Below are 16,886 nucleotides of genomic sequence, written 5' to 3'. Positions count from 1 at the left end.
CAGCCCTTAGCCCATCTAAAAAAAGGGGGAGGGTTGGGCGTAGGGCAAGCCACCCTGTGATAAGCCCGCTAGCTACAAAACGCCATTTGAGACCACAGGCGAAGAGGATGAAATTAATTGTTACAATATACTTTTTATATGTATTTAGAATGAATAATTAATAAGTCTGTCTGCGTTATTCTTGAAAAATTGCATTTTTAAATATCGTTTAAACATATTTAGTAATTTATAGCCTTGCATTATATTCCGCCTATCTCCTATATTCCTAAGTGCTTTAATGCACATGCTCTTGGGTTTCATAACTCAGATAAGTTCTGACATGCCCTGTGCCAGGTCACAGCAGGGGCTACCCAGGCGAAACGATGACCATGGTAGACCATGGTCACCATGGTTTTTGATGGTTGACCATGGTATTTGATTGTCAACCATCAAAAACCATGGTGGAACATGATCAGGAACATGGTCGACCATGGTTGACCATGGTCACAAAAAACAGAGACCATGGTCGGCAATGGTGACCATGGTTAACCATGGTCGGCAATGGTGACAAAAGACAGACCATGGTTGACCATGGTCACAAAAAACATGGACCGTGGTTGACCATGGTTAACCATGGTCGGCAATGGTGACAAAAGACAGAAAATAGTTGGCCATGGTAAATTAAAACATGGACCCTGATCGGCAAAGTTACTTTTATTTTCATTTCAGTATTCCCATGGTGTTAAATGTTCATTTACATAAAATATGCAATAATGTTAATTATTCTTCGACTTTCCAACTAGGGGACCATGATGGTCCTGAAAATGGCACACACTACTTGAAAATACTGTGACCTTTCAAGTTTGGCATACAAGCCACATACTGAAGTCCATCTATCGACATGAAGATTACTTGACCGAAGGCTGTATAACATTTTTCTGTCGGTCATTAAAAACAAGTTTGGGTCAATAAAAGATGTGACGGCTAAAGTGCACGCCTTACAAAAATTTATGCAAAAACATTATACAAAGTAAAACATTTTAGCAAAAGAAAATTGTTTTTGCACTCCTCAACTTGTGGACAGTCATGTGCACTTGCAACCTGGCCGGTCTGGTTTCTTTGCCGCCACTGGCACGTTTCACAGATATGTTTCACAGATACGATGAGACATGACCTACTTCACTATCTGCCCTCCATACTTTTGCTTGGACATCAAGAATGTGTGTGCTGAAATAAATTATTTGACTTTATAATAAAACTAGAACCATTGCTGAAGGAGAACTAAATATCGCCCCGACAACTAACTTGGACAGTAAAACAAGGACAACTGAACAGGGGAATTAAATCCATATAAAATGCAGCTATTGTACATATGTAGTAATGTGTGTGCACTATTTATGCATGAAGTTTGGAGTTGATATCTTAACAAGTTTAAAAGTTAAAAATAAACTGACAGACAGACGGTCAGACAGACATATATTCCTAAATTGTTTTAATAAAATTAAATGTAAAGTTCTGCTTCAGTGACAATCTATTGCTTCAAATGAAGTGTTTGTTACAATTAACTTACATTTTAGACTGCCGAAACCCAGTTTATGCCATGAAGTATCCTGAGCTACTGACATGCCTTTTCGACGGTTTTACACAGTTACTGCCCCCGATAATTCCCTCCTCACCTTGCCTTTTTTCTGGAAAGAAATGACATCTACAGTTTACTATAATTGACATTTTCTTCATGTTTAATATTTAACAAAACAATTGTAGTCTAAACCGAGGTCAAATAAACAAGCACTTGTATAGGAGTACCAACTGACGTGTTTAATAGTAAGTGTGATATAATCCATAGTGTGTAAGTGTCATTCATTGCTTTTATTAATTCAGACATTCGTGACAATGCATGTCATTACTAGTATTTTATATGATGAACACTTTCAAACTGGATTAATAAATAAGGAAAAACAACATTCTTCATCCAAATTTAATACCAAATACATGTATTATTCCTAATGGATACGAAACTGACCATTTATGCTACATTTAATTTATTAATTGAAAAATGGGATATACATTAAAAATCGCATAAATCAGTGAAAAACCTACATTTCCATCTGAATTGTCAATCAGCGTCCGAATTCGACAATCCAGCGACCGCGACAGTATTTTCACTAATAGTTTTCTTTGTAATTATCAGCACTTCCGTCCAATAGTTGACTTTTATCATTAACTCCAGTCACATAAATATGATCAACAATTACAATTATATCAATCTTTCTCTTAAACACAGTCTTTCAAAACCGTAACTTCTCCAACAAAACACAAAGTTCAATTACTGAATTAGCCTTCAAACTAGGATCACTGGTTACGTTCTTCTCTGGACATTGTTTCTCTGCGTTTATATAAACTCCCGAAGTGTAGTCGTGGTCTAAATTACTGTTTATTTCACTTTAACTTACTGGAAACGCCCGTTTATGTCACGGATCGACATTTTGACAAGTCGCGAAAATAGATGACAGAAAATGCCGGTCTACACCGGAAGTGACCTTACGGCGTTCTTTTATTTAAACGTGTTCAGTGATTCGTTCTTGTCAACAAATATTGTGGTCTGCAGAGATTACTATACGCTGTTCTACTGGGGGAAAAGTGACAAACAAACAGGTGAACACTTTAAGAATATTATGTAAAGTATAGGATGAAACATGTTGTAACTCGCAAATTTTTATTGCAATGATGAGTCATATATTTTCGTGGTATTACATATTTATCATTATGTTTGGAAGTTTTGCTTGTGTTCTTTGGAATTTAAATTTAGATAAACAATCCGCGCGATAAGTTGGTAGTTAAGTAATTCTTAAACTGATGTGATTAGAATAATTTAAAAGGTGTCTATATCATTTACTTAGATATGAATAAAATGGAATTATCTTTAAGGAGTTCGTACCCTGTGGACTTCGTACCATAAGTCTGTAATGTAACAGTTTACTGGAAATTATGTATTTATTTGTGGTACACAGTGCAACAGTCTCCAAAATATATATCATTATGTTCAATAATGAAACAAGCTTTAAAGTGGTACAAACTCTTCATTATCTAATAAAATAACTGCCATGCCAAATAAAATAGATATTTAACGGAAATAATTCGCTTCCAGAACAAATCTGGTTAGTTTTCTTTAAAATAGAAAGAAATCAAATACTACAATAAATAGTAATCTGCTATGATAATCATAACATATGCAATGCAGATGCTTATAAATTAAGTTTTTTATGTAACTTATTGTAATGAACAGACCAATTTCAGGGTGATGAATTTCCCCAATATGGCAAAATTCAACTTGAGTGGGCATCCACAACCAAATGCTGGAAAAAGCTTCAAACAGACTGCAGTGTATTCTGTCTTCAAGGTACTGGGCTTGCACTAAGTAACTGTACATTAAATTTGTATTTGTTCGTTATTATGTACAATAATGACTTATGGGAAGTATCTTAGTTTTGGGGCCAATATAATATGTTATGATATACATATGAATTTTAAATATCACTATTGTCTTGTTTAATTTACCCCAGATAGATGTCCTACAGAACAATATCAGACCAATCACCATGCAGTAACCTAACAAAACCAGACATTTCAGTCCTTTTCCTGTTGTCAGATCCCAATATATATTGATTATAGATTCGCTTTTATAATAGTTTGAATGTAAATAACTCTTTACTATAGACCTTTTTATGATTTTTATTCCCTAGAGCACATGTGAACAGTTTACCTCATACCAGAAAGGACCCAGAGACAGTGCATGGTGTTCAATATTCTCAAATATGCGCCAGAAAGGAAAATGGCAGTGTGTTGAAGACATTGACAAACAATTTGAAAACTAGCCTTTGTGCTAAGCCTGGCAGTCTGTGGCTGATGACATTGTTTGTAGTCTCTCATGTTTGCTTACACTTATAATAACCTTTGTAAGACCTCAGTTCATGAACTCATGAAGAATTATAGTTCATGAACTATTCACTGACAGTCCGTGAACAGAAAATGGGCCATTGAAAAATGGAAGGAAAGTGTTCATGAACTGTTCATGAACAGCAAAACCCTAAAGAACTTTTCAAGAACTGTGTTGTTCATGATCTGTTCAAGAACACTTCATACCATTGGTGTTCATGAATAGTTCATGAACACTTCATGCCATAAGGGTTCAAGAATAGTTCATGAACACTTCATGCCATTAGGTTTCAAGAATATTTCATGAACACTTCATGCCAATAGTGTTCATGAACAGTTCATGAACTATAATTTCAAGAACATTTCACAGACGTGGCCCATTTTCTGTTCCCTGACTATTCGTGAACTATTCATGAACTCGGTTCACGAACAGTTCATGAACAGTTCACGAATTATTCGTGAACTGCAGAACAACATTTCGCAGGGGAGTATTTGACATGATTATCAGTGTGAGCGTTGCTAGTGATCTTCAATCATAAACTTGTATCTTAAATGAAAATATTGCATGTTTTGTTATTAATTAAAATGCTTATAATTTATTATGTATCACCTTTAAATATCTGTTGCATATTTTAATAATAACAAGCTCTAAAGCAGTTTTAGGACCTTTTTAATGAAGTACATTGTTTTTACTCACTTAACTTCAACAGAATTGAATAATATTATTTTTTTTGTTTTTGTTGTTTTCCTTCACAATTTTTACCATGTTTACAAACTGTTGAAGAAGTTGTATTGGTGAATAAGTTTTCATGCCCCCGAAGGTGATCGCACTGTCAGTCTGTCTGAAATTCTGTCACACTTTGCGTTAAGATTTCAAACAATGGTCATAACTTTTGCAGTATTGATCATAGCAACTTGATATTTGGCTTGCATGTGTATCTCATGGAGCTGCACAGTTTGAGTGGTTAAAGGTTAAGGTCATCCTTCAAGGTCAAATAAAAAATCAAAGCGGCGCAGTAGGGGGCATTTTGTTTCTGACAAACACATCTCTTGTTCACATTGCATTTTCAGTTATTTGGTATTTCCAGTGTGTGCATCAAATTTTATTTGATATAACTTGCACTGGTGTGGAAATTATTTGGAATGGAATGTAAAAGAGTTAAGGGCATGTCATGTTAAACTTAAGGACCTAGAAGTAAAGACCTATTCAAGTTTAAAATAGCCTGTAAATGACTGCAAGCCCAGGCGAAATACAGGCCATATGACCATGGTCATATGACCATGGTAGACCATGGTCAACCACGTTTTGTTAAATGGCACCACGGTCTTTGACTATGGTCGACCATGGTCAACCGTGGTATTTGACCATGGTCAACCATGGTATTTGACCATGGTCAACCATGGTATTTGACCATGGTCAACCATGGTATTTGACCATGGTTGACCATGGTTGACCATGGTCATGATGACCATGGTCAAAGACCGTGGTGCCATTTAACAAAACGTGGTCTACCATGGTAAACCATGGTCATATGACCATGGTTTAACCATGGTCTACCATGGTAGACCATGGTCATATGGCCTTCATTTCGCCTGGGTAAAATTATATTGGAATCATAGACATCACAGGGGCATGTCTTTTGAGAACAATCAAATTGCTTGAAATTTCAGCTATAATTCAAATTTCGTTCCAAATTATGTAAGTCTTGTATGCAAATTAGGTAGGCGTGCTGGGACACACTCCAGGTCCTCACATAAATCCACCTCAAGCGCAGGACATCATAAAATTGAAAATACACTTTACAGGGGCATATCTACTTGATTATTGGGGATTTGTAATAAATATCAGTAAAAATGCCAAAACACATCCAACAAGATCTTTAGCAGAATGTTGCTTCCCAATACAATGTTAACAAACTATCAATAAATAAAATAATTTTGTGTTATAAAGTGTACAGCAATTTAATGTTGAAAATCATAGAGGTTAGTTCTTAAACTGAAAAACCTTATCAGCAGAAATTTCAGGTTTAGAACAAATTGAAATGCACTTTATTCCATTCATCCGCATCAGTATATCCGCATGCGCAAAAGGCGCCCCTAAAATAAGTTCCAGGGCTCAACATTAACTGTTGTCCTATTGCCCCTGGCAAGAAAAAGTTGGGTCCGGCCAAGTTATTTTATTATCTAGTTGTCCGCCCGGGCATGTGCAAAAAAAGGACAAAGAGCATTTAATTTAGACTTCAAGTGAGCATTCTAATGCGGATGCGGACAAGATACGGACGGCATTTAGCATGATGAGAGTAGCTGTCATCTCAAAAATCAACTGAAAAACTATCAAATTCGTGAAAAATTACCCGGAATTATACAACTAACTCAGTTCTGCATATCGGGACTCTGATTTTACTTCAAATGTTTGGAAAAGCATGGCCAAGGCACTTAAAGAAGATGTTTCAGGTATTTATCATTTGTATTCTTTTACAGACAGAATGATGATTTGTACCTTATATCTACTTAAATTCAGGCCTGTCCTTCATAATAATTATCTCAATTATAATACTTAGTTTTATCCATATACAAAAATAAAGATACGCTCGACGTATGCGGATAAATGGAATATAGCGTCCGTATTATGATTTTGCGGATACGGATACGGATGCGGATAGATGGAATACTAGCCTTAGCAGCAGGAAGAAAGTCAAGATAAAGTACGGACTGGGTATTACGCGCGTTAGTATAACAAATAGACTGTGGTCAAAATTTGTCTCAACTTTGATTTTTTCTCAATTTGTGTGCAGGATATGTGCGTGGATTACGTTGCATATTAATGTCTTTCAGTCTTCCTTTTGTTTTAACACTACACATAATTATTGGTAAGCAACTTAAATCCACCAATCGGTCTACTGACGAAATATGCGAAAATCAATGTTTGGCGATTAATGATAATTGTTTCACAGTATTAATTGTTATCTTTGATACGTCTGTTTGGATTGCACTGTGGTATCTGGGATGACACCTTACGTACATGCAATAATCCAATGACAGGACTCACATGCTTGCTGTGGGAAAACAGGGCTAAATGCATGTGCGTTACATGTTGTGCCAGATTAGCCTGTGCAGTCAGCGTAGGTTTGTTATATCATTGAGCCCAGGTTTACAGTTTTAAATGACCATAAATTGTAGTGCTGTAACAATACGCCAAAAACCGTATTGCAATATATTGTCAGTTCAAAAACCCGTATTGCAATATATCGCAATATATTGCTTACTTGTGCCAAAATAATAACTTGCCAATTACCTGATAATCCCGTATTTTCCAGTTTTAAAGCAAATTCTGGTATATATTTACTATAAATGTGCTGAAGAATAACAAGAAACACAAACATTCGCAAATTTTCTTAAGTATCAAATACATTTTGGCATTTGTTACTATTTAAAGATGTGATGAAATAACGTCCAAGCGGGGCGTTTTTTTTTCCACTGAGCACGCGTAATTCACCTGACGTGATGTTCCCGTTTTTATACAACACAAAATACACCCATACTTTCCATGCCACGTTCTACATGTCTGTATAATTTTCGCGCGCTTTTTATTGAGACAAAGGATAAAACACGTTTTATTTGACGCTATAATTTTTTATTGTCGCATAAGCATTAAAATTTGGAAGCGTAAATCCGAAGTTCGGAATACAAATTTAATAATGCTCAATTCAGAATAGAACAAAACATTTACAGCTGTGTGCAATTAATTCAACGATAATCTGTTCAAAAGCATCGAACGAATGCTCCGATGTAACAACGCTACTCTGTATAATCTCAGAATGCTATTTTTACGGATTTATTTTTTACACTGCTTTGTTTTGTTTACCTTGTCATCATTATTTCGAATGGCTTTTCTGGATGAAATTTGAATGAATTTTTGTAAAATATTCGTACCGGTATGATGAAAATCGTACCGCAATACAATATGCGAATTGCGTATTGCGATATATACCGATAAACCGGTATATTGTTGCAGCACTAATAAATGGAATGCATGTGGGCCTTGCACTATCAGATTACTGTTCTGTCTGATTAAAACAAGATTAATTGACCATACAAAAGGACTTATCAACAAGGTAAATTCGGAAACTTGATGAAATATAAACAAATCTAATGTCTGTTTGAGTTGTTTGGTTGACGAGTTATGCATTGTGTGTGTTTATTCATTAACATAAAAGTAACATGTGTATGTTTTATATATAAAACAAGGGCTGTTTGTAAAACATGCATGCCCCCCATATGGGCTCTCCGTTGTAGTGACAGCCATTGTGTAAATATGTTTTTATGTCACTGTGACCTTTGACCTAGTGACTTGAAAATCAATAGGGGTCATCTCACAGTCATGATCAATGTACCTATGAAGTTTCATGATCCTAGCCATAAGCGTTCTTGAGTTATCATCCGGAAACCATTTTACTATTTCGGATCACTGTGACCTTGACCTTTGACCTAGTGACCTGAAAATCATTAGGGGTCATCTGCGAGTCATGATCAATCTACCTATCAAGTTTCATGATCCTAGGAATAAGCGTTCTTGAGTTATCATCCGGAAACCATTTTTACTATTTCGGGTCACTGTGACCTTGACCTTTGACCTAGTGACCTCGAAATCAATAGGGGTCATCTGCGAGTCATGATCAATGTACCTATGAAGTTTCATGATCATAGCCCCAAGCGTTCTTGAGTTATCATCCGGAAACCACCTGGTGGACCGACCGACAGACAGACCGACATACCGACATGTGCAAAGCTATATACCCCCTTTTCTTCGAAGGGGGGCATAAAAAACTCATGATAGTCCATAATTATCTTTAATCATGATTACGTCTTAGTAAAATGCAGAAAACAAACGAATATTTAATTATGTGTGTACACGAAAAATAGCAATGCATAACAGCTGGGATATATAAGCCTCACTCTGAGAAAACAGGGCTTAATGCATGTGCGTAAAGTGTCCTCACAGATTAGTCTGTGCAGTATGCACAGGATATTCAGGGACGATATTTTCCACTTTTATTGAAATTTTTGTTTGTAGGTAGTCTTTTCTGAACGAAAATCCAGTTTATGTGGAAAGTGTCTCATCTGTTTAGCCTTTGCCTCTGGGAGGACACTTTAAACACATGTATTAAGCCCCTTACAGCAAGGCTCACATGGAAGGATTGTTCAAACTTGAAATCATTTTTATATATGTACCCATTTTTTAAGTAGCCAAAATATATTGTTACAGATAAAAACCTCTATCTTTTTTCAAACTGACATGAAAGAGTTTTTATATCCAACACATGATGTTTGAAGCAATAATTTATCTATAACTTGTTAATCCCCTAGATGTTGGGATGCAAACCTAAGCAAAGGAAGATTATTTATTTTGCTTACACGACATTTTTACCACATACCATGAAAGGAATTGAATAAAATATAATTACATGTTATTAACCCATTCATAATAAAGCTGGTAAGCTAGTCATTTTTAGAAAATTAAACCCCTCCGACAATAGATAATTATAACTTTCAGAACATGAGATCAAAGGGGTGCCCACATTATGAAAACTGAGGCATGACTATTTAGCATGTGACCTATATTTTAACTATTTGCTTATCACCATGGCAATTAAAATCTTATTAGTGTGAAACCCAGCAACCACATTAAAGAATTAGAGCAGACTACAAAAGCGGGCTTCTCTTTAGTCTTTATCAATGATGTGAATTTCTCTTTGAAAATGAAATATTGCTCAGTTTTCATGCTAAATGATCTTGTATCATCTCTAGTCACCATGTTAAATATAGAAAGTTGTATATTGTTTTCAAGGGAAGTCATGTTGTCTGATCAATTGTTAAATACAACCAAAATGGAGACTGTCATACTGGGAAGATTATAATTTATGTGCAATAAAAAAATTCTGTCTAATCATTGCATATACAAGCATAATTTAACTTCATTTGATGATCAAAAAGAAAAAGAACAAAGATCTATGAACATAAGTATCACAGTATTTTCTACATTAATTGACCCTATTTAATGAATAAACACAACATTTTACAAAACATATAATAGCTCTATGTAAACATCAAAACCAGAAGAACTTTTTAAGAAGTAACATTATATAATAATCAGCAAAATTGTGCAAAAAAAATAATGTGCAAAATCATTAGCACAACATTATACCTTGTAACAAAGAATTAAGCTGTGCTCTGTAAAAGAAGTGCATTTGAGTACAGTATTGTACCAGATTAGCCTGTGAAGTCTGCACAGGCTAATCTGGGAGAATCTTTTCCGTTCTAATAGTATTTTTCTTTTAAATGAAGTCTCTTCTAAACAAGAACCCACCCTAGACGGAAAGTGTAGTCCCTGAATTGCCTGTGTAGACTGCACAGGCTAATTACTGACCCATCTTGAACATAGGCAAGCATGATGCCCTGTTTTCCCAGAGCCAGGTTTAACCCTTTGCATGCTGGGAAATTTGTCATCTGCAAAAATGTCGTCTGCTGAATTTCTAAAATTAGCATTTTCTTTGATTTTTTTCAAAGAATACTATCAGAGTAGCAAACAGTTTGGATCCTGATGAGACCCCACGTTCTGTGGCGTCTCATCTGGATCCAAACTGTTTGCAAAGGCCTTCAAAATTCGGTTCCCCGCACTGAAAGGGTTTAAGCCCCGTTTTCCCAGAGCCAGGTTTAGTAGCTAGAACCATGTATATCCGTGCCAAGTTTAAATAAACACCTGGTGAATTAATGAGATACCCAGCCAGTATGGGTCTATCAGTAGGATCTTTTGACATGAAAAGTGCATTATCTTCCTCTTCATAAAGTTCCTGTGTGAGATGTAAATTTTCAATTATCAGGGCTCAGCACTAGGGCTGTTACCAAGCTCAGTGCAAGAAGGTTGTAGATGATGTGTTCCATGTGCCTAGAGGCATGTCATTTTGTCTGGCCCACTTGTGGTCAATTCTATCAAACCAAGTGTTACTTAGGTTTTCCACGAGAGAACAGAGTGTGAAGGTCAAGGTCATTACAGAAAGTGAATAGAAGGGTCATTGCATGAGAAAAAATCTGAATTTATAATTAATTAATTAATAGTTTTTAAGTACAGGAATACCAAAAATAATAACAGTAAAACAAACGGGAACAATTGGACGGATATAATAAAGTGTTGACAGTGCGGATTAACCGTTATTTATTGTGATATTCGTTGGATAAAAATTGCTAATTTCTTTGATCGAAAGAACAAAGAGATCGAAGCCGAAATGGCTGATAAGCAAGTACAAAAGAACGATTCGTACTTCGATTGTGTTCTGAAAAGAACGCGTGAACTAGCAAAAATAAGTGCTGGAAAGGCCAACGAAACTCCGGGAAATCCGGAAAGGCCCTCAGAAACAAATTCTTTTGACACTCAATTCGGGGGAAATCCCCAAGAAATTGAAATCGACCGCACGATTTCTGAAAATCAGAATCGACTCGGCGAGGATGCGCAATGCGACTTGGCGCAGAGCGGAAACGCTAATGCATTGTGGGAGCGAATAAACAATATGGAACGTCAAAAACGAAAGTACGATAGCGATCAGACAGAACTTCTGTCAAATCTAGTGTTGACTGTTGCGAAAATGCAACAAAAATTAGACAAACATACGGGTACTGAGTCAACCCTACCATCTTTGGCTGCTCAGAGATCATCATCGCCCGAAAGGTCGGTGATCGGAGATAGTTTGTCGGACATAATGGAGGGGTCAGTCTCCGAAAATGAAGACCGCACAGATGACGCTGATTCTTTCATGGTGGAATTCAATTCATTGTACGAGGATTCCCAAGTTTTCGGGCCGCCTATTGACGAAAAAATCGCGGGATTATTTAATAAAGCCATAGATAAAGGAATGCCCGAGGACCAATTTAAAGAATTGTCGGCAAAGTACCTCGTACCCGAAAATTGTCGTCGTTTAGAGGTACCTGTAATCAATAAGGAACTATGGACTGCTCTTCGCGACAAAAGAGAGGGGGATTTGGCTCTCCAAAATATTCAAAAACAAATAAAGTTAGCCATGATCCCTACTTTAATGGGTCTTGATATATTGAAAAACAAAGGGGACCAAACAAAACTGCCTCAGCTAATAAAGGACACTTTTAAAATTCTTACGAATGGCATTTATCAATGCAATAGGAAGAGAAAATCTATTATCAAGACAGCTGTCCCTGCTAAGTACAGAAAGGTTTGTGACTTGGATATTCCTGTCACTTCAAACCTTTTTGGAGATAATATTGACTCCAAAGTGGAGGAAATTGAAAAGGAGGAGAAAAGATCTCAAAAATTCACATCAACCCCTTTTTTATACCAGCGCCCTGCCCCAAGGGGCAGAGGGACTTCTCATCCATACCAGTTCAAAGCCGGCCCATCCCAGTCAAAAAACCAAGGTTATTACGGGAAAAGCAGAGGTCAGAGTTACCGGGGGAAATCCTCGACTCAGTCCTACAGGGGAAAGAGACCATATTAGATGTAAGTCCTCGTTTGTTTATAAACAATACACCAGATATGTTTCAAGGTGGAAAATTACGGCATTTTACATCAGAATGGAAAAAAGTCACATCTGACAACTGGATTCTCCAAACAATTTGTGGTTACAAATTAGAAATTACATTTAGCCCATGGCAGCCATTCAAGCCTAATCCAATACAATTCAATCAAATGGAACAAAAACAAATAGATGATGAAATTTCTAACTTTTTAGACAAAAAGATAATTGAAAAAGTTGAAACAATTGACAAACATGAGTACTATTCCAATATTTTTATGAGATCAAAGAAAGATGGAACTGTAAGAGTTATATTAAATCTTAAAAGATTCAATGACTGTGTTGAAAAGATTCATTTCAAGATGGAAACTCTGAAGTCTGCTATAGCAAACATTCAACCAGGAGACTTTTTTGGATCAATTGATTTAAAGGATGCTTATTTCAGTATACCTATAGCTGAATCTGATAGAAAATATTTGAGATTCATTTGGAATAACAAAAGATATCAATTTTGTACTTTACCTCAAGGTCTGGCTTGCAGCCCGAGGGTATTTACCAAAGTTTTAAAGCCTGTTTATTCATCACTTCGAAAGATTGGGCATTTCAACACTCCATATATTGATGATAGTTTATTAAAAGGTCAGAATTATCAAGATTGTTTGGAAAACATTCATGACACTATTAGATTAGTTGATAAATTAGGATTTACAGTTCACCCGGAAAAATCCGTTTTCATACCCACACAAAAAATAACTTTTCTGGGTTTTATTTTAGACTCGATCAATATGACAGTTCAGCTTACACCCGATCGAGCGGAAAATCTATTACAAATGTGCATCACTATGTCGAAACGATATAGTGTAACTATTCGTGAGTTTTCCCAGTTGATTGGAAAAATGGTAGCTAGTGAACCAGGGGTTCAATTCGCTGCTTTATATTACAAAGACTTGGAACATTTGAGAGACAAGAATCTGAAAAAATGTTTTGGGAATTTTAATTCAAAAATGACTATAAATGAGGATGTGAAAGAGATTCTAGACTGGTGGATTAAAAATATAGAACTCAGTTACAAACCCATCTTTTTACCAGAACCGCTTGTTATCATTCATAGTGATGCTAGTAAAAAAGGATGGGGGGGGAGTAAATAATATTAATGGATCAACTATTGAAGGAGTCTGGTCTGAGGTTGACAAAGAAGAACACATTAATTACTTAGAACTTAAAGGCGCGTTAATGGTTATGAAAAAGTTACTTTGTAATGAGAGAAAAGTGCATGCAAAGATATATATGGATAATTCCGTTGCGGTGGCTTACATAAATAATTATGGGGGCAAAGTAGAGAAATTACACAATCTTGCTAAACAATTATGGTTGTGGGCTATAGATAAACACATTTGGATAAGTGCTGCTCATGTACCGGGAGGGGACAACTTTGAAGCAGACAGATTGTCCAGAAATTTGAACGATGATATGGAATGGATGTTAAAGACTGAAATATTTCATAAATTGGAAGAAACACTCGGATTTATTGAAATTGACATGTTTGCGTCTAAACTCAATAATCAAAAGTCAAAATGTGTGTCTTTCCAACCAGATAAATGTGCCATTGCGATAGATGCTTTCACTATGAGTTGGAACATTTATGCAAATATGTATATGTTTCCTCCTTTCAGTGTCATAAGCAGAACTATACAAAAGGTGGTGAAAGAGCAAGTATACAGGGTGGTGTTAATAGCACCCATTTGGTCAACGCAAGTATGGTTTTCGACTCTTCTGCATCACATATCGGGCCAATCCTATATTCTCCCAATGAACTGTCTGCATCTTCCAGCACAAACAGACAAGAAACATCCAATCAGGAATCTGCGTTTAGCAGCTTTCATCTTATCGGGCAGAGTCTCAGAGATAGAGGAATTTCAGAAATTACAACAGACATCATTTTGCAGTCGTGGAGAAAATCAACTTGCCAGCAGTATGGGTCGTATCTCAAAAGATGGTTGTTTTTTTTCTAGTGAGGAACAAATTGATCCGTTTAATCCACCTACCCATATAGTGTTGAAATTTTTATCAAATATGTTTGAAGATGGAAAAGGCTATAGCGCAATTAATACTGCTAAGTCAGCTATATCTTCAGTTAGTGCTCTCTTACACAATAGAGATATTGGTAGTGAAACCTTAATTAAGCGATTTATGAGGGGAGTGTTCACTAAACGACCAAATTTACCAAAATATGGGACTATTTGGGATGTAAATAAAGTTTTCAATTATATACTGTCATTGTCATCTAATGAAACATTGCCATTACTGATATTGTCTGAAAAACTGGCTATTCTTCTTATGCTGTTGAGTGGACAAAGAGGACAAACTATTCATCTATTAAAATTACAAGATGTAAAAACTGAGGGTGATACAGTTGTCCTTTACTTCTCAAGTCCATTAAAACATTCAAAACCAAATAAACATTTAGAGCCATTAGTCTTAGATAAATATTCCGTTAACGAAAAGTTATGTGTTGTAAAAACAATAAATGACTACATTTCAAGAACAAAAACTTTTCGAACTGAAAGTGATGAAAAGTTATTCATATCAACTACGCCTCCTTTTAAAGGGGTAACAAAAAGTACAATTGCACGATGGATAAAGGCTATAATGAAAAAATCCGGGATTGACACTGCTGTGTTTCAATCGCATAGCTGCAGAGCAGCTTCAACATCGGCAGCAGGAGCAAGTGGTTTACAGTTAGGAACCATCATAAAAGCGGCAGGCTGGAGTTCTGCAAAGACTTTCAAGCAATATTACAAAAGAGTTATTCCAGAGTCCTCATACAATAGGGCTATATTGCAACCCACAGGTGGTAACTAGTTGGACAGGTATTGTACACATAACCATTATTATATATATGATAGCTATCATATAATGAAATAATGGTGATATTTATTCAGATTATAATCGTAATTGATTGCGGGGTTAATACTCCTTTTTAATAATGACTGAGTGCAGCTCTAAAATCTCGTGGAAAACCTAAGTAACACTTGGTTTGATAGAATTGATAAATTAATCGAGACTTGATGAAGATTGATTAAAATTCTATCAAACCAGTGTTCTTAGGGTTTACACGCCCACCCGAGCTATTAGGTTACTTAACCATGCTCGTTCCCACCCAGCACTGATCAGTCATTATTATTTCTCTAAAGAATGACCTTGACCTTCACACTCTGTTCTCTCGTGTAAACCCTAAGAACACTGGTTTGATAGAATTTTAATCAATCTTCATCAAGTCTCGATTAATTTATCAATTAAATTCACTGATAATCAGCTTGGAGCAAATTAAAATGAGGACTTGTATGGCCCCTGCACTGTTACTGATGATGGAACAGGAATTATTAACAACAGATGGCGACGCTAATATTCTTGGGCTTCAGATTAGAAAACAAATTTTATTAGAATGGTTGGTCTGCTGTTATGCATAAGTATGATGGATGTTTTTTGTAACTGTTTTGAGACTGACTGAAATAATATTGTTTTTTTAGGTTTACTGTTGAATCAAAGGCATTATGTTTGTTTGTTTCTTCATTTTTTGTTCTTTTTGATAGTTGCATTTTATGTAATAGTGTTAATCAGTGTTTCAATCATTGTATTAGGAAAGCTTAAATAAAGCACTCCAGAGAGCAGAGGGTCAGACCGCACATTGTCTGAAGATCCTTACAGGAAACTTAACCCATTTATGCCTAGTGGACTCTCCCATCCTTCTAAATTGGATCAATTTATTTTCAAAATTAGGGATGTCTAGTATATTTATTTCTATATTTAGAATATTCCTTACAGAAATTCCTATAAGCAAACAGCGCAGACCCTGATGAGACGCCACATCATGCAGCATCTCATCTGGGTCTACACTGTTTGCCAAGGCCTTTTTTCTAGACGCTTGAGGCATAAATGGGTTAATAGGTTTAGTAAATACATGGCCAATTGAACTCTGCAACATGAATCTATTAGTAAACTGTTGCAGTTCTGTCTAATCAAAATGATATACCTGTTGTGTTAATTTGCACCTTGTGAACAGTAGTTGCTATTTTGATCTTTTCCAAAACAATTTCAAAAGAAAATGTGTTTGCTTGTAAATTTGGCCTAAGTGCTATGACAGCATATTAGGTTTGCATTTTAAATTTATGTTATAATATGTAACAAAAAACTTTTTTTTTTTTATAATTGTGTTATATTTCAAGTATTTTACAACAAAAACAAGGGCTGTTTGTAAAACATGCATGCCCCTCATATGGGCTGTCAGTTGTAGTGGCAGCCATTGTGTGAATATGTTTTTTGTCACTGTGACCTTGACCTTTGACCTAGTGAACTGAACATCAATAGGGGTCATTTGCCAGTCATGATCAATGTACCTATGAAGTTTCATGATCCTAGGCATAAGCGTTC

At 35.9% G+C, this 16,886-nt stretch overlaps 2 long non-coding RNA genes across 2 annotated transcripts; one reads left to right on the top strand and one right to left on the bottom strand.

Annotated features, from left to right (window-relative positions):
• Nucleotides 1-680: 680 nt before the first annotated feature.
• On the bottom strand, nt 681-2,595 carry LOC127874968 (uncharacterized). The gene is made up of 3 exons (XR_008047198.1): nt 2,080-2,595; nt 1,550-1,667; nt 681-1,206 (listed from the first exon to the last, which is right to left on the bottom strand). It is a non-coding gene; the product is annotated as an uncharacterized LOC127874968 (long non-coding RNA).
• Nucleotides 2,596-3,273: 678 nt separating this feature from the next.
• Nucleotides 3,274-4,514, top strand: LOC127875000 (uncharacterized). Its single transcript, XR_008047211.1, has 2 exons — nt 3,274-3,379; nt 3,723-4,514. It is a non-coding gene; the product is annotated as an uncharacterized LOC127875000 (long non-coding RNA).
• The last annotated feature ends 12,372 nt before the right edge of the window (nt 4,515-16,886 follow it).

The sequence above is a fragment of the Dreissena polymorpha genome, chromosome 1 (assembly GCF_020536995.1).
Source record: "Dreissena polymorpha isolate Duluth1 chromosome 1, UMN_Dpol_1.0, whole genome shotgun sequence".
NCBI classification, from domain to species: Eukaryota; Metazoa; Mollusca; class Bivalvia; order Myida; family Dreissenidae; genus Dreissena; species Dreissena polymorpha.
Note: the sequence above shows the minus strand (reverse complement) of the source record. Positions and strands in the feature narration are given on the sequence as shown.